Genomic DNA, 18,395 nt, shown 5'->3' with positions numbered 1-18,395 from the left:
CGATCATATGTCTGGACTTGAGTGCACCCAGAGATTGGATTAGCCGCGAGGAGCTAACCCCAAGCATCCTGAAAAACGCGAGATGAGAACTAAATCACCTAGATGCCCCTAAGGACCTAATAAACCTCCACGACATCTGAGAATGATTAAGAAAGCTTAACAAGCTTAACAATAGTATGAACAACATCACTAGAACCCTGAACCTACTTGAGCTATTATTGAGTGTAGGGCCGAGTCAAGGTCGACGTTGCAATCAAGTAAAGTGATCTTGAAAAGGGACTTGGGACTACATGGATAGTTAGCTTGGGATGAGGACTTCTATTGAGTATACAAATGGGTAAGGAAGAAGTTACGGTTTCGTAACCTGGCCTTGGAAAATATTTGGGGTTACATAGGTAAATGACTTAGGGTGAATGCTCTCATTAACGGTAGGAATGGGATAAAGACTAAGACTGCAATTCTATAAACCGATCACGAAAGTGGACTTGGGATTACACAGGTAGTAGACTCATGATGAGTGCCCCTAGTGAATGTGAACACAACGTCAGGCCTCCTGAATAGGGTCGCATTGCCGTAAATTCGTAACTGAGCATGTCACGTGAAACCACACGGCTAAACCTAGCAGTTGGCCAACACACAAGGTCATTCTCCTCAAATTTCAAGTGACTTTATGGCCTGTAGAAGGGTTGTATACCAACTTTCCACGGATGATGTTTGGACTAGCTAGATGTCATACTGTCCTAACATATTTTATGAGGTAATGCCTTAACCCAATTTACTGATCAATCATCGTTAAGGCTATGTAAGCATACTAAGCATGAGTGCACAAAGTTGGTTCACCCCGAGATGAGATTCGTCGTCTAGGAGACTTGTAGCACTAGAACTTCGTGAATGGCTCTCAGACCCCTAGAAGGTGTAACGATTGAGAAATTAAAAATAAAACCCAAGGTCGCGGGTTAGGACACAAAAATTTTGGCGACTGGTGGAATCTTCGAATCCCACACGACCACGACCAAGACACCTGCAAAAGTCGTGTCGTCGTCGCCATAACTGTCGAAGAAGGAACCCATAAATCGAGTTTCTGAGAAACCTCGGATCTGCCTCCACGGATGTCCAGCAACTACGAAACTTCGGAAAATGTCGACAGAGAGATAGGGAGAGAAAAAGGGGAGAAAAGACGTCGGAAAATGTCGCGTGAAGGAGAGAGAGAGTTCGCCTAAAATCGCGCAGGAATCGGGTAAGGAAGAAGAGACCCGTCGGATCCAGGTCTGACCCGAATTGGATAACCGCCACCCAAACTGCATAGGTTCATCCCAACTCCATAGCGGCCTAGTAAGCCCACACATGCAACCCAAAACGTAGTGGCCCAGCCCAACCTTAACCCACGACAGGCGTTTGCAATACCTGCGACCCATGCTCGTGAACCACAAGCAACCCACCTGCAAACTCGAGAGTTGAGGCCCACTTATCTCGGCCCAGTAATCCCAAAATTTTAGCCCAGCCCGATAGGCCAGACAGCAGCGCTTGACCCGATTCAACCCCCAAGCCGATCTGCAACCCGTGCCTCGACCCATCTTCGCTGCGCTGTCGTAGCCCGCTCATATGCTGTCAAGTTGCAAGCAACCCTTCTCCTTTGAGCGGCTTGGACGGCGTGGCAGCAGCTCCCGGCGTATTCGTCTCGGCTTTCAATTTTTTACCCTGTTTCCACCTTTTCGACCCTCTCAAACTTATTTTCGGCCTGGATTAAGGTAATTGAGGCAATTTTAGAGCCATATTTCACTTGTTAATTAGATTATTAATTATAATTTAAAATACTAATTGATATGAACAAAGAGACATCAATCGTGACTAAAAAGGGACAGATCTTCGAAAAACAGAATCGTGACTAAAAAGATGAAATCGAAAACAAACAAAAAGAAAAGAAAATAAAAAGAAGAGTGAAATAAAGAGATGAAAATCAAATAACATTAAAATATTTCAAAAGAGGATTTAAGTTTACAAAAAGGAAATAAAATACAAATATAAAAGGAATTCGCAAAAAACTACAAAAGACCGAAAAGGGACTGACGCTCCGAAACGACCCCCTCTGTGACCACACAGCTCTCCAACGCTCCTCTACCTCGATCGGCACCTGACAAAAAGGGCACCTGACAAAAAGGAAAGTAGAAAGGAATGAGTATAAAAATTATACTCAGTAAGCCACCTACTTGCAGGCTCTCTTCGCATCTTAATTTACAGATTCCCACGGTTTCCTAACTCGGTTCTAGGACATCTGGTTCTAGTCTTAGTCTCTTGGGGCTTGGCCCTTGGCCCTTGGGTTTCACCGGTTCGTCATCCTTTCATTAAAGGCCTAGAGGTTCATTACGCCTAGCTAATGTGGTCGGTATCTCTATAAGGTGCTACCTCTACATGGCTATCTGGGACTACATGGTATCTAGTCTAGGGGTGTGTTGAATACCCCTACGTCCATATAGTCCCCCTATGGAGGGCGCGACCCAACCCGTTCTCCTGCAGCTAATGGGCTGTACGACGTGGGGACACATTTCCCATGCGAAATGGCTAAGAGCAGTAAGGACGGATTAGGGACCCTTGGTCCTCCCACGAAGCTATAGATACCGTTCTCACGCCAGCAATCTATGAACACTCCAAGGTACCCTCTTGCCGTCGTAAACCGCTAAGTTCCTAGGGGAAAATTAAATATGGCTGGAGCGACATATCGCTCCTAACAATAATTCCCTAAGCTTATCATAGAAATGGGCTCTACAATTAATAGAGTGTGCATGCAATTGTCTTCTAACATCGTACTATTAATTTATGCAAACTAGGCATACCGGCTCAATGGGGCGATGACCTCCATCAAGCACCCAGAGCACGAAGCTCGCGCTCAATGGGGCGAATTCGTCCATCAAGCACCCGGAACACAGAATACACAATTCCAACATAAATTAAATGCATGCATACATACAGCGGAAGCATAAAGCATACAGCAACACTCATGTAAATCACCAAATACAATCATATCAACTACTCTAACGACAAATAATTTACATGGAGAGCTAATCTGAAGTAAAACTACTAGCATGCATGCAATCCAAGCGAATTCTACAAGTACTTCTTCTACTTCCTAAATACGGGGTGGTGACTTACCTGGTTGACGCGTGCCCTTTTTCTAGCGTTTCTTTGCCTGTGAGGTGTCCAAAAATACTGATTTCTTTAAATTAGGTCCCTATTCACGTAAAAACAGTATTAGAACTGGAACCGGGACAAAAATCGGGCAAATAGAAAGCAACCGCGCCAAATTGGTTGTTCCACGCGCGCTCACGCACCAGCAACGCGCTGGGAGTGCGTGGTCATGCGCGCGGGAAGGCGCTAGTCGCAGGCTGCACGCCTGCCTGCCACGCGCGCCCACTTCTGCGTAGTCGCGGGCCGGCCGGCCCAGGCCGGTCCGGTCAGCTCGGCTCGCGTTGCGGTTCGGCCCGGCTTGCAGGCAACACGTGGCGACGCCTCGCTAGAGCTGCGTTGCTCCAGCTGATGGTCGACGCGTGTCCGGCGCCTGTCGCCGCCCTCAGCCGCTCGCCAGCCGACTCTTTTTTTTTTTGTTCTCTCTCTTCTTTCTTCTCTGCCCTCTGAAAACCGAAACACAGTCCTCTTTTCCGATTTTCCTATCTTTCGATCCGTAGATCGGATCGACATGATTCCTTCGGCAAAGTTTTAGATCGTGTTACGGGCTACGTCCTAGTATTTTTTTGTAATTTTTTCTTGAATACCGGACAAGTTAAGAACGACGGAAGTTCGCTCACCGTTATCGGACGACTCTCGGATCTCCGCCTTCGGGTTGAGGTCTCGGCCAAACTTCTTCACAGATCATGCGTAGAGTGATTCCTAGATGAATATATCAAGATTTCAGATCTTGATTCACAAAGGAAAACCGTAGATCTTAGAAAACGTTCAAGATCCTTACCTTGCTTGTTTTCCGATTTCTTGATGAAAAATGGGACTCCGGCCACCCACGTTCTCTTTTCCCTTCCAAGAAAGTCTCCCTGCATCATGATATTCACCGAAATAGACTCCGATGGTAGTTTTCAGTGAGTCTTAGGACGGTCATCCTTTCTCCTCTCTCTAGGTTCTCTCTACCTCTTTCTCTCACTATTTCTCTTTTGCAGGACTTTGGATGGGGTTTCATTTGGACCCCTTAGATGGTTGGAGGGGTAAATTTACCTATTTGCCCCTCTCGACTTTTTTTTTCTTTTTCTATTTCTATTTCTATTTCTCTTTCTATCTCTCTTTCTATTTCTATTTCTCTTTCTATTTCTATTTCTATTTCTTCGGGTATTACAAATTCTCCCCCCCTTAGAAACTTTCTTCCCCGAAAGTTGGCGTCTCTTGGAAGAGTNGATTCCTAGATGAATATATCAAGATTTCAGATCTTGATTCACAAAGGAAAACCGTAGATCTTAGAAAACGTTCAAGATCCTTACCTTGCTTGTTTTCCGATTTCTTGATGAAAAATGGGACTCCGGCCACCCACGTTCTCTTTTCCCTTCCAAGAAAGTCTCCCTGCATCATGATATTCACCGAAATAGACTCCGATGGTAGTTTTCAGTGAGTCTTAGGACGGTCATCCTTTCTCCTCTCTCTAGGTTCTCTCTACCTCTTTCTCTCACTATTTCTCTTTTGCAGGACTTTGGATGGGGTTTCATTTGGACCCCTTAGATGGTTGGAGGGGTAAATTTACCTATTTGCCCCTCTCGACTTTTTTTTTCTTTTTCTATTTCTATTTCTATTTCTCTTTCTATCTCTCTTTCTATTTCTATTTCTCTTTCTATTTCTATTTCTATTTCTTCGGGTATTACAAATTCTCCCCCCCTTAGAAACTTTCTTCCCCGAAAGTTGGCGTCTCTTGGAAGAGTTTGGGACAGGCCCCTCTCCCGTCTTCTTTACATTCTCGAGTTGCCTCTTCATTAAGGTGGTTACTCCCACGAGACNTTGTTTTCCGATTTCTTGATGAAAAATGGGACTCCGGCCACCCACGTTCTCTTTTCCCTTCCAAGAAAGTCTCCCTGCATCATGATATTCACCGAAATAGACTCCGATGGTAGTTTTCAGTGAGTCTTAGGACGGTCATCCTTTCTCCTCTCTCTAGGTTCTCTCTACCTCTTTCTCTCACTATTTCTCTTTTGCAGGACTTTGGATGGGGTTTCATTTGGACCCCTTAGATGGTTGGAGGGGTAAATTTACCTATTTGCCCCTCTCGACTTTTTTTTTCTTTTTCTATTTCTATTTCTATTTCTCTTTCTATCTCTCTTTCTATTTCTATTTCTCTTTCTATTTCTATTTCTATTTCTTCGGGTATTACAAATTCTCCCCCCCTTAGAAACTTTCTTCCCCGAAAGTTGGCGTCTCTTGGAAGAGTTTGGGACAGGCCCCTCTCCCGTCTTCTTTACATTCTCGAGTTGCCTCTTCATTAAGGTGGTTACTCCCACGAGACTTTTACTAAGGTGGTCGCTCTTTCATACCAACACTTCGCGTCTTGGTCTGACCCAATAGGGTCTGGTACCTGTATAGGCGTACCATCTCTTTGACATATAACGTATCTCATCGATCTACTCGATAAGTGGTCTCACCTGGGATGAGNGTTCTCTTTTCCCTTCCAAGAAAGTCTCCCTGCATCATGATATTCACCGAAATAGACTCCGATGGTAGTTTTCAGTGAGTCTTAGGACGGTCATCCTTTCTCCTCTCTCTAGGTTCTCTCTACCTCTTTCTCTCACTATTTCTCTTTTGCAGGACTTTGGATGGGGTTTCATTTGGACCCCTTAGATGGTTGGAGGGGTAAATTTACCTATTTGCCCCTCTCGACTTTTTTTTTCTTTTTCTATTTCTATTTCTATTTCTCTTTCTATCTCTCTTTCTATTTCTATTTCTCTTTCTATTTCTATTTCTATTTCTTCGGGTATTACAAATTCTCCCCCCCTTAGAAACTTTCTTCCCCGAAAGTTGGCGTCTCTTGGAAGAGTTTGGGACAGGCCCCTCTCCCGTCTTCTTTACATTCTCGAGTTGCCTCTTCATTAAGGTGGTTACTCCCACGAGACTTTTACTAAGGTGGTCGCTCTTTCATACCAACACTTCGCGTCTTGGTCTGACCCAATAGGGTCTGGTACCTGTATAGGCGTACCATCTCTTTGACATATAACGTATCTCATCGATCTACTCGATAAGTGGTCTCACCTGGGATGAGGTGAGTTGTCTTGGTTGGTCTACCCCAAGTATCCAAATCACGTTACGAGTGTTTAGTCTTTGGCAAACTCGAGATAAAACTCACACTCACTACTTCCCATTTAAGGGCTGTAGCAATCTTGTTGGGCGCTATCTCGATGCCTTAACCTGCTAGCAGCATCGTCTTACGAAACCCGCCATGTCTCTCTTCATTCTCAAGCCACCAATCGCATCACTTCAGATAACTTCGTACATCCTAGGTGGAACATATCAGATGTATTGTGGGCTTCAGCTAAAATGTCTTTTAGAATTTCCTCGTCTCGAGGAACACACAAGCAGTCTTGCCACTATAGGACCCCGTTTGAGGAGATAGAATACCTAGTTGGTTTTTCCGCCCCAGTCTGACTCCACACTTTGTTAAGGTGTTCATAAGATCTCTGTGCATCAAAGACACGTTTTCATAAAGTGGGTTGCATGATCATCTGTGCTATCTTAGCGATATCACCATTAACTACAACCCCGGTTTTTAGCGTTCTTCATTTCATCTTGTAACTTTCCTTGCTTGGTGATCATTGCAGATGTATGAATGGTCTGTGTCATTCCATCTGCACGACCAAGTACTCGAGGCTCTTTAGTCAGTGTATGCTTGCACTTTTCTCCATGCTCGTAATGTTGCCATGTCTCCATGGCAAGCACGACTGCTGCTAGTTCAAGGTCATGAGTAAGGTAATTTTGTTCGTGCTCTTTCCACTTTCTTGAAGCGTAAGCTACTGCCCTACCATTCTGCATAAGCACGCACCCTAAGTCCTTACATGAGGCATCTCTATACGTTACAAGGTTGTCTAGCCCATCTTGAATTGATGCAGTCACCAACCTTTGCTTAAGTTCCTGGAAACTCTGTTCGCCTGCTGGTATTCGTGTAGGCGCTACAGAGATCCTGGAAATATCACGTACGAGTCTTTCGAAAGGTTTCAAGAAACTTCGTACCTTAGTGACTGTGGTTAGTTTTGGTCACCTCATAGCTACTTCAATCTTAGCGGTGTCTACAATGAATTCTCCGCTTGACACCACATAACTTCGGATGGCATCTCAGATAGCCAACACTAGCACTTAGGAGATCTTAGCGCATGATTGATATGTTCATAACACCACCAAAACCTTCCTCAAGTGTTCATTGTCATATCGTCAAAGACGACTACAATGATGATAGCAAGAGAATCTTATGAACCTTCGATTTTTGTAACCTTACACTTTCACAAGGCATTGGTCGGGTCGAAAGGGCTTATCAGTAAACTCACCTTCCTCATGACTCTGGAAGGCAGTCCTCGACATGTCCCTCTCTTTGATCCTCATAGGAGGTATCCTTACCTTGTTGAGACCCTTATGATCCTTACTGCTTCACCAAAAATGGTCTCGTAATTGCATCTCATTTGGTTAACACAGGTCTTTCCTCATACGAGACGCCCCGTAACATAGTTTGCTTAAGTATTAATACTCATTTGAGCTACGTACGGGCTCTTTTGGCAATAAGGAATCCTTGCATGAGTCCTTTGCGTTCACCTAGGCTAACTCATGCAGTATCTTTATGACTGAGCTAGTCATGATGATTTCTCATTACTGGTTTTTTTTTTTTCAATCATGTGATCCTTTCAAGTTCTTGTACCATATTCTAGGGAACTCTCTGAAGACTCTTGTTTGGTAGCTAGCCTCCCTCAGACTTTGAGGATGCTATGTCAGTGTATTCTCTAAGACGTATCATGTCTCTGCTAGTCTTTCCTGATTACAAGTCACCATCTCACTACCCTCTGGTGGTCTTTAGCATCCCGTTGTCTAGGAGTTCTACCTCTGTCTGAGCATGCTTTACAAGTATGGCATCACACTCATGCGTGTAGCTAAAATCCTACTCTTTGTCATCCGGGTGACCTATACGAGGGTAGGTTCTTACTAACACACATCTAGATTTTCTCTCTCCAGATGGCGATAACGTGACCATAGCTTGACCTCTTTTCCTGCTGTTCTCAACCTCGAGGTTCTCCAGACTACCTTGACGGTTCTACGTCCTTTACTTTGTGAGCATGCCTATCCTGACCAAAGGATAGATTAGAACTCTTTCTTTATTATTATTACTATTATTATTTATATATATATATATATATATATTTGGTTCTAATGGTTACGTGCTGCATTTAGACTTTGTCCTTCAATTGGTTGATCCTTCAATAGGAATATTCTGCACTCCATATCTCTTGAGTGACATTAAGCGTACATCATGCTTTTGGAAGTCCATAACTAAAACTTAGCTCGTGAAGATTCCAACCGACCTTGAAGCCATGTCCTCCATAGCTTCACTCTCAAAGTTGGTGAATCTTATTTCTCGACCTCCAACTTAACCAAACTCACTTATGAAATTGGGTTGCTTGAGGGGTGCATAACTCCTATAGTGGTTACCCTTGTCTGTAAGAACTTTGTCTGGGTCTACTATGTGGTCTGCCCTAAGGCATATTCTATATTGTCTAGGCCTACAATGTGGTCACAAAGGAGGCATATTTGACATCTAGAATTATGGTCATGGGAGGCTGAGCCATAGGTATACCATCTCTTACTAGACCTTAGAAGGTCTCATATACATTTCTATGGGTTGGACGTCACGCACTTTGCGAAGTCACCCCTTTGTCTTCCTAAGGCCAGTAAGTTCTAACGTGAACCCTCTCGGCCTCCTCACAATAACTCAAATCTAACATGGACAGTAATAGAGTGAACATTCATTATTAAACACTCGAAAGCGTAATCATAGTTACCACTTTCCCAAGACAAACATCAATTTTTTACAGCCTTGCAACCAATCTTATCCTACTAAGCAGGGTTAGAATGCATACTTGGTCGCGGCGAGGCGTGTCGTCGAGCTGAGTCACAGAGGTGTACGACTCTCTATCCTAGAAAAAATCTACAGAATCTAAAACCTGACTGCTCTGATACCAATCTGTCACGATTCGGTTTTTCGAAGCCTCGAAAATCGGGTCGTGACAATAGTAGTCTGAGACTGGAGGCCACCCTTAGATGAGAATAGAGATAGGTCCCTAGAGCATGATTGCATGTGTTTGCATTTGCATGGCCCCATGGAGTGGGGCCATTTACGGAGTATTTTTCGAAATACTCAGGCCATGTGCCACATCATTTTTCAGGTAAAGGCAAGGCACACATGTACGAAGAACGACGACATCGCGAGCAGAGACTGTGGCACGTGCATAAGGTATATTCATATTTAAATTCCTAGTCTTAGGTTAGAATAGATTGTTTTTCATTTCATGGTTTTAAATTATTTTGTATTTGTTTTTATTTTCTCTAAATTTCACTCTTTCGTATTTAAACACATCAGACCATCCGTATTTTCTAGAGAAGATGATGTTTTAAATGTTTTCACATTTATTTTATGGATGATGTTTTCTTTTAAGAGTTATATTTTCGCATTAAAAATGAGCATGAGACTTTAGTAGCGACTTATGTAAAAATTTAGGGTCGTTACACAAGGCCTATGACATGTAAGAGAACCACTAGAAACACATCAAACTGCTAGAAAACATTGTTAGACTTAAGTAAGGTCTATGACATGAACCACTAGAAACTTTGAGACCTTTCTAGAAGCTCAGATAGTTAAACTAGACTCGAACTTCCTATAATCTAGATGGGATGATATTCTACAAGTGGGTGACTTACTGAGATCTTTTATTTTGTTTTTAATTTAATTATTTAAATTTTATTATATTTTTATTTTCTTGTTCTTGTTGTATTTTTTTTTTACTTTGAATCTTTTGGTGGCAATCTAAATTTTGAAGTCTTCANATGGCCCCATGGAGTGGGGCCATTTACGGAGTATTTTTCGAAATACTCAGGCCATGTGCCACATCATTTTTCAGGTAAAGGCAAGGCACACATGTACGAAGAACGACGACATCGCGAGCAGAGACTGTGGCACGTGCATAAGGTATATTCATATTTAAATTCCTAGTCTTAGGTTAGAATAGATTGTTTTTCATTTCATGGTTTTAAATTATTTTGTATTTGTTTTTATTTTCTCTAAATTTCACTCTTTCGTATTTAAACACATCAGACCATCCGTATTTTCTAGAGAAGATGATGTTTTAAATGTTTTCACATTTATTTTATGGATGATGTTTTCTTTTAAGAGTTATATTTTCGCATTAAAAATGAGCATGAGACTTTAGTAGCGACTTATGTAAAAATTTAGGGTCGTTACACAAGGCCTATGACATGTAAGAGAACCACTAGAAACACATCAAACTGCTAGAAAACATTGTTAGACTTAAGTAAGGTCTATGACATGAACCACTAGAAACTTTGAGACCTTTCTAGAAGCTCAGATAGTTAAACTAGACTCGAACTTCCTATAATCTAGATGGGATGATATTCTACAAGTGGGTGACTTACTGAGATCTTTTATTTTGTTTTTAATTTAATTATTTAAATTTTATTATATTTTTATTTTCTTGTTCTTGTTGTATTTTTTTTTTACTTTGAATCTTTTGGTGGCAATCTAAATTTTGAAGTCTTCAAAATTGGGTAATCAAAAAGTGAAAGGTTGAAAACAATGGTAGGCAATTTGAAATAAAAATATTCATTAACAGAAAATTATGAATTAATTGTTTAAAAAATGTATTACATTAAAAATTATAAGCTAAAGTATTCAACATATTAACATATTATTTAAAATGAATACGAGCATAACTCAATAAATAAAACATCTATTATTATTCAAAATATCTATTTGTTCAAATTTCAACAAACTCGAGAGGTAAAAAAGACTTTTGTAATGTAATGAATCGAAAAATTAAAAAAAAAAAAAAAAAAAAAAACTCAGTCCACACAGAACCACGCCCTACGCCACTCTCCAAACGCCAATCTTCAGTTAGACGATCTTCATCCTTCAGCCCAAGCCTCTTAGACTATCTGCAACGAAGATACAAAAAGAAATTTGAGAGAGAACGAGAAAACCGAAGAAAAATAATATTAAAATTTTCAAAAAGTGGTAATTACCTTATTTATAAAGTTTAAAAGAATCACGAAATTGTCATGGATGACCAAGTTAAATCCTCCATATTTCTACTTACATGTAATGTAAAGTTGTATTCCCTTAGGTGAATATCTGCACACCCTTTACTGGGATCTGGGATCTATCATTTTAAGTCGTATTCCCTTAAAACTTTCAAAAACATGTCTCAAGTTGTACATAATATCAGAGCCAAGTTTTGATCTTGGGACCTGTGGGTTATGGACCCACCACGCTTCCGCTGTACCACTCTAATTTATAAAATATTTGGACCATTTTTCGATTTGTGTGTGTCATCCTTCCACAAGGGTCATGCTAATCTTCTCTGTATCGTTCCAATTTTTACCCGTTTTAACCTCTATTCGATTGTTTTTCTCCGATTTCGATATTGACCTTATTATGATTTGAATTAGGTTGTACAAGAAAATTTTTAGAAAATTTGAAGCTCCTAACACAAGAAAAAAGCTTGCTCAGCAAGGCACGCGTCATCCATATTTAGTCATTATGACTTTTCTCAAGTAATGTTTGTGTAAGGACATAATAGCATGCGAGCAAATCTTGGTTGAAAATGCTATATATGTTAAGGAGAATTAACAAAATACCCTATGATGATAGTTTATGATGCATACCGATTTTTATGTTTTCCATTGTGCTAGGATGGAGGATAAGATATTATGATATGTGGTCTGGGTGACTAATGGGTGTTATTTCCCCGTTCAGCTTGTTTGAATGTTTAGATTATGATTTCCTTGCTAGTTGATAGGAACATCTCCCTAATAAGCATGTATGAATGAATCGATTATGTTTTTCGTGCTTTACGTGATTGATAGAAATATCTCCCTAACAAAGTATGCATGAGTGAACCAAGCTAAAATTATCTCACTAGAGCTAGAGCAGTTTACATGTAGACCTATGCCAGTACATTTCTAATAGAGCGAACACCCTAAGATTATGAGTAACGATCATATGTCTAGACTTACGTGCACCCAGAGATTGGATTTAACCCCCAAGGAGCTAACCCCAAGCATCATAAAAAGTGCTAGATGAGGACTAAATCACCTAGATTACCCTAAGGACCTAATAAGCCTCCATGATATCTAAGAAAGCTTAACAAGCTTAACAATAGTATGAACAATCATCATCATAAAGCATGCTCAATATGAAAAACATCATCATATTATTAGGGAAATGTCATGAAACATCATACTCATCAATAATAAGCCATCAAGGGCATCAAACATAATATGTACGTCATGCATTGAAACATAAATCACGTACATATAACATGCATCACAGCTCAAGCATCATACTCATACATCATCATAAACATCATACATCATCATGCTCATACATCATCATGCTCATAAATAAAACTATAACCCAAACAATTGTAGTTTATCCTATAGTAAGGCCACCTACTTGATTGGCTTTAGCCAAAGTACTCCCTAACTAGATAAACATAAGCTCCCGTTCCTTGAGAGTTGTTCCCAACGTTGCCGGGTTTTGTTTCCTATCACACCATTCACCACCTTTCATTAGTATTTCACAATTAAATTAATAATAATTTAATAAACGTGAAATATGGCTCTAAAGTGGCCTCAATTACCTTAATCATGGCCAAAAACGGGTCCAGGAGAGTCAAAATGGTGGAAACCGTGCCGAAAACTGGTGAGCCAAGCCAAAACAGTCCTAGAGCTGCCAGAGCGTCGCTGTAAGTCGATTATGCCGAGTCGAGCTGAAGTACTCCCTAATAACTAGCTAAACGTAAGCTCCCGTTCCATGATAGCTGCTTCCAACGTTGCTGGAGTCTTGTTTCCTACTCTAAAATGGCCTCAATTACCTTAATTGAGGCCGGAAACGGTTCGGCTCAAAAGATCGTTGTGTTTAATACATGCATGTGACGTCAACAATGTAGGTAACAAAAGTAGGGGCATTACACAATTGATATCAGAGCCAAGTTTCAATCTTGGGACCTGTGAGTTATGGGCCCACCACGCTTCCGCTGCACCACTTTGATTTATAAAAATATTTGGACTATTTCTTTATTGGTGTGCGTCATCCTTCTATAAGGGCCATGCTAATCACCTTTGTATCGTTCCAATTTTTACATGTTTTGACCTCTATTCGATTGTTCTTCTCCGATTTCAATGTTAACCTCATTATGATTTGAATTAGGTTATACTAGAGAAATTTTAGAAAATTTGAAGCTCCTAACACAAGGAAAAGCTAGCTCGGCAAGGCATGCGTCATCAATATAAATAATCATTCTTACTTTTCTCAAGTAATGCTTGCACAAGGACATACTAGCATGCGAGCATATCTTGCCTTATGTGGTAGATTATGCATGTTTAGGACCCCTAGAAATGCTTTTTGGATGAAAATATTATATATGTTAAGGAAAATTAACGAAATACCCCTAGGATCTCAACTTTCTACCCTCTAAAAATCATGTTTTTTCTCTTGATCATTGAGCACTTCCACTCAATTTCTTCAGGAATCGTGTAGTTCTACACACCATGGATTGTTTAGTACTGATCTCAATTCATTTGGCTTATTAACGAGCAAGATATAAGAGGTTAAAGTGACTTTACCTCGATTTTCAACTTCAATTTGTTCTCGAATTAGGACCCTATTCTTATCTTTTTCACAAGTTCTTCACAAGTTTGTTCCTTAATTTGCCTTAAAGCTAATGGTATGAGATCAATGCTATGACTTAAGTTATGGGTTTCAAAACTTACAAATTTATCGAACGTCAACCTTTTGGTTCTTGGATGTAGCACGTGACTTGAATATCTGCACACCTTCAAGGCTCCTTCTAATCGGGGGCTAGCGGACACCCGAAACTGCACACCTTCAGGGCTCCTTCTAATCGGGCTAGCGGACACCCGAAAGGAGTAGGGACCATCGTTATGATGATTATTGTACCCTTATGTACTTCTTCTCATCATAAGGGGTATATACCCAAGGTACCCTTCATATCATATGATTATATATCATAACTTTCAAAACATTTCTTGAGGTTGTGCATCATATCAGAGCCAAGTTTCGATCTTGGGACCTGTGGGTTATGGGCCCACCACGCTTCCGCTGCGCCACTCTAATTTATAAAATATTTGGACCATTTTTCGATTTGTGTGTGTCATCCTTCCACAAGGGCCATGCTAATCTTCTCTGTATCGTTCCAATTTTTACCCGTTTTAACCTTTATTCGATTGTTTTCCCTCGATTTTGATGTTGACCTTATTATGATTTGAATTAAGTTATACTAGAGAAATTTGAGAAAATTTGAAGCTCCTAGCACAAGAAAAAACTTGCTGAGCAAGGCATGTGTCATCCATATAAATAGTCATTCTGACTTTTCTCAAGTAATGCATGCGTAAGAACATAAAAGCATGCGAGCATATCTTGCCTTAGATGTTAGAATATGCATGTTAAGGACTTTAGAAGGGCTATTTTGATTAAAATGCTATATATGTTAAGGAAAATTAACAGAATACCTCTAGGATGAGAACTTATGATGCATACCGATTTTCAGTTTACTGTTGTGCTAGAATGGAGGATAAGATATTATGATAGGTGGTCTGGGTGACTAATGAGTGTTATTTCCCCGTTGAGTTTGCTTAAATGTTTACATTATGATTTCCTTACTGGTTGATAGGAATATATCCCTAATAAGCATGCATGAATGAGTAGATTATGTTTTTCGTGCTTAAGGTTATTGATAGAAATATCTCCCTAACAAAGTATGCACGAGTGATCTAAGCCAAGATGAGTGCATTAGAGCTATAGCGATTTATATGTGGACCTAGGTCAGTACATTTCTAATAGATCGAGCACTCTAGGATTACGAGTAGCAATCATACATCTAGACTTGAGTGCACCCAGAGATTGAGTTAGCCCCCAAAGAGCTAACTCCAAGCATCATAAAAAATGTGAGATGAGGACTAAATCACCTAGATGCCTCTAAGGACCTAATAAGCGTCCATGACATCTAAGAATGATTAAGAAAGCTTAACAATCTGAACAATAGTATGAACAATCATCATCATATAGCATGCTCAATATGGAAAACATCATCATATTAAGGAAATGTCATAATAGTATGAACAATCATCATCATATAGCATGCTCAATATGGAAAACATCATCATATTAAGCAAATGTCATGAGACATCATACTCATAAATAATAAGCCATCAAGGGCATCAAACATAATATGTACGTCATGCATCGAAACATAAATCACGTACATATAACATGCATCACAGCTCAAGCATCATACTCATACATCATCATGCTCATAGATAAAACTGTAAAGCAAACAATTGTAGTATATCCTATGGTAAGGTCACTTACTTGGTTAGCCTTAGCCGAAGTACTCCCTAACTAGCTAAATGTAAGCTCCCGTTCCTTGAGAGTTGTTCCCAATGTTGCCGGAGTTTTGTTTCCTATCACTCCATTCACCACCTTTCATTAGTATTTTACAATTAAATTAATAATAATTTAATAAATGTGAAATACGGCTCTAAAATGGTCTAAATTACCTTAATCGGGACCGAAAACAGGTCTGAGAGGTTGAAATGGTGGAAACTGGGCCGAAACTAGTGAGCTGAGCTGAAACAATCGTAGAGCTGCCAGAGCGTCGTTGTAAGCTGTTTATGCCGAGTCGAGCTGAAGTACATCCTAACTAGCAAAACGTAAGCTCCCATTCCTTGATAGCTACTTCCAACGTTGCTGGGGTTTTGTTTCCTATCACACTATTCGCCACTTTTCATTAGTATTTCACAATTAAATTAAAATAATTTAATAAATGTGAAATACGACTCTAAAATGACCTCAATACCTTCATTGGGGCCGAAAACGGGTCTGAGAGGGTCGAAAACTAGTGAGCGGAGCTGTAGAGCTGCCAGATTCATGTCACGGTCCAGCTTAAAAGATTGTTGTGTTTAATACATGCAGCCACGTCGCTCAAGCACTATGGGTTACAATACGATTCATGTCACGGTTTGGCAACAGAGTGAGCCACCGCTCAAGCACTATGGGTTACAGTCCGATTCATGTCACGGTTCGGCAACAGAGTGAGCCACCGCTCAAGCACTATGGGTTACAGTCCGATTCATGCCACGGTTCGGCTTAAAAGATTGTTGTGTTTAATACATGCATGTGATGTCACGATTCAGTAACAGAGTGAGCTACTGCTCAAGCACTATGGGTTACAGTCCGATTCATGTCACGGTTCGGCAACAGAGTGAGCCACCGCTCAAGCACTATGGGTTACAGTCCGATTCATGCCACGGTTCGGCTTAAAAGATTGTTGTTTTTAATACATGCATGTGATGTCACGATTCAGTAACAGAGTGAGCCACCGCTCAAGCACTATGGGTTACAGTCCGATTCATGTCACGGTTCGGCAACAGAGTGAGCCACCGCTCAAGCACTATGGGTTACAGTCCGATTCATGCCACGGTTCGGCTTAAAAGATTGTTGTGTTTAATACATGCATGTGCTGATGTCAGTAATGTAGGTAACAAAATTAGGGGCCAATTCATGTCACGGTTCGGAAACAGAGTGAGCCACTGCTCAAGCACTATGGGATACAGTCCGATTCATTCCACAGTTCGGCTTAAAAGATTGTTGTGTTTAATACATGCATGTGCTGACATCAGTAATGTAGTTAACAAAATTAGGGGCATTACAGCACGCTTCTACTGCACCATTCTGGTTTATAAAAAAATTTGGACCATTTCTCAATTGGTGTGCATCCCTCTACAGGGGCCATGCTAATCACCTCTGTATCGGTCCAATGTTTACATGTTTTGACCTCTATTCGATTGTTCTTCTTTGATTTCAATGTTAACCTCATTATGATTTGAATTAAGTTATACTAGAGAAATTTTAGAAAATTTGGAGCTCCTAGAAGAAGGAAAAGCTAGCTGGGAAAGGCATGCGTTATCCATATAAATAATCATTCTTACTTTTCTCAAGTAATGCTTGCACAAGGACATACTTGAGAGCGGCTATGAGTCGGTAGTTAATTATCTTAGTTTGAAATGAAATATGAAAGGTAGTTTACTGTTCCTCATGTAGGTTATTGCTTGAATAAGGTGATAACTATTCAAAAGTAGAGTTATACCAGACCTTTTTGAAGTTAACTTTGTACTCATACTCACCATTTTCTTATTAATTACTCAATTTATTCTAATTAGTAAGCATGAAATTGTTCATTATGGTTCAATGTGAAAAAAATATCAATTTGCATAAATCTAGTCTAATTGTACACTTAATTGAGTATTTTCAGAACATTTATGTTAAACCATGATGTTGTAACAAATCTAGTAACAAACCTACCGACGATGACCATGTACAAATTGCTAACACTAATGTTGAAGCAATTCAAAAAGATGGAAATTATAATTCAAATCATCAAACCATATGGGTCATTGACTACCCAATTAGGAACGTCCTAGGTGGACGACTTATCCTTTCTCAGCCTTAAATGGGAAGAAACAAACAGTATAAAAAGGAAATGTCACCTAAAAAGAAGAGGAGACCACCAAAGGGGGGAAAACGGAAAAGGTGCAATAAAGAAGAAGACTAGATGAGTACCTGAAGTTAATGTTTTGACCTCTATTGATGTTCAATTAGCTTAGGTGACCAATATTTTACAAAATCTAACATTGGGACAAGGTTCAATAACTAATGCACTAGTCGAAACTGCTGCTGTAATGACTCAATAACAACTGAATCTTGTGTATATTGTGGAGAAGAACACACTTTTGATCAATGACCATGTAATCCGACTTCAATTTTTCATGTGGGGAATCAAGCTAGCAACCAGAAAAATAATCCATTCTCAAACACTTATAATCTGGGGGTGGAGAAACCAACCAAACTTTTTATGGAAGAGACAAAGCTCGTACAATCAACAAATACCACCAAAGGCAAATTACCATCGGACTACAAAATCAAATCACATATGGTCGCAAGCCAATGTCCAAGGAAAAGGAACTAACCAAGCTAACACATGGAACATCTCTGAGAGCCTAATAAAGGAATATATGGAGATAAAAAAAATGATGTTGTGATACATAGTAAGCAAGCATCCTTGCGAAAT

The 18,395-nt window shown here is 40.2% G+C and overlaps 5 non-coding genes across 5 annotated transcripts; all 5 read right to left on the bottom strand.

Annotated features, from left to right (window-relative positions):
- Positions 1 to 11,542: 11,542 nt before the first annotated feature.
- LOC111797752 lies at positions 11,543 to 11,647 on the bottom strand. The gene has a single exon (XR_002815578.1). It is a non-coding gene; the product is annotated as a U6 spliceosomal RNA (small nuclear RNA).
- A 1,657-nt stretch (positions 11,648 to 13,304) lies between these two features.
- Positions 13,305 to 13,410, bottom strand: LOC111797770. The gene has a single exon (XR_002815596.1). It is a non-coding gene; the product is annotated as a U6 spliceosomal RNA (small nuclear RNA).
- Positions 13,411 to 14,311: 901 nt separating this feature from the next.
- TRNAM-CAU lies at positions 14,312 to 14,383 on the bottom strand. Its single transcript has one exon. It is a non-coding gene; the product is annotated as a tRNA-Met (tRNA).
- A 5-nt stretch (positions 14,384 to 14,388) lies between these two features.
- Positions 14,389 to 14,493, bottom strand: LOC111797784. Its single transcript, XR_002815609.1, has one exon. It is a non-coding gene; the product is annotated as a U6 spliceosomal RNA (small nuclear RNA).
- Positions 14,494 to 17,010: 2,517 nt separating this feature from the next.
- LOC111797773 lies at positions 17,011 to 17,113 on the bottom strand. The gene has a single exon (XR_002815599.1). It is a non-coding gene; the product is annotated as a U6 spliceosomal RNA (small nuclear RNA).
- Between the last annotated feature and the right edge of the window lie 1,282 nt (positions 17,114 to 18,395).

This window comes from Cucurbita pepo, chromosome LG06, assembly GCF_002806865.2.
Source record: "Cucurbita pepo subsp. pepo cultivar mu-cu-16 chromosome LG06, ASM280686v2, whole genome shotgun sequence".
Taxonomy (NCBI): Eukaryota; Viridiplantae; Streptophyta; class Magnoliopsida; order Cucurbitales; family Cucurbitaceae; genus Cucurbita; species Cucurbita pepo.
Note: the sequence above shows the minus strand (reverse complement) of the source record. Positions and strands in the feature narration are given on the sequence as shown.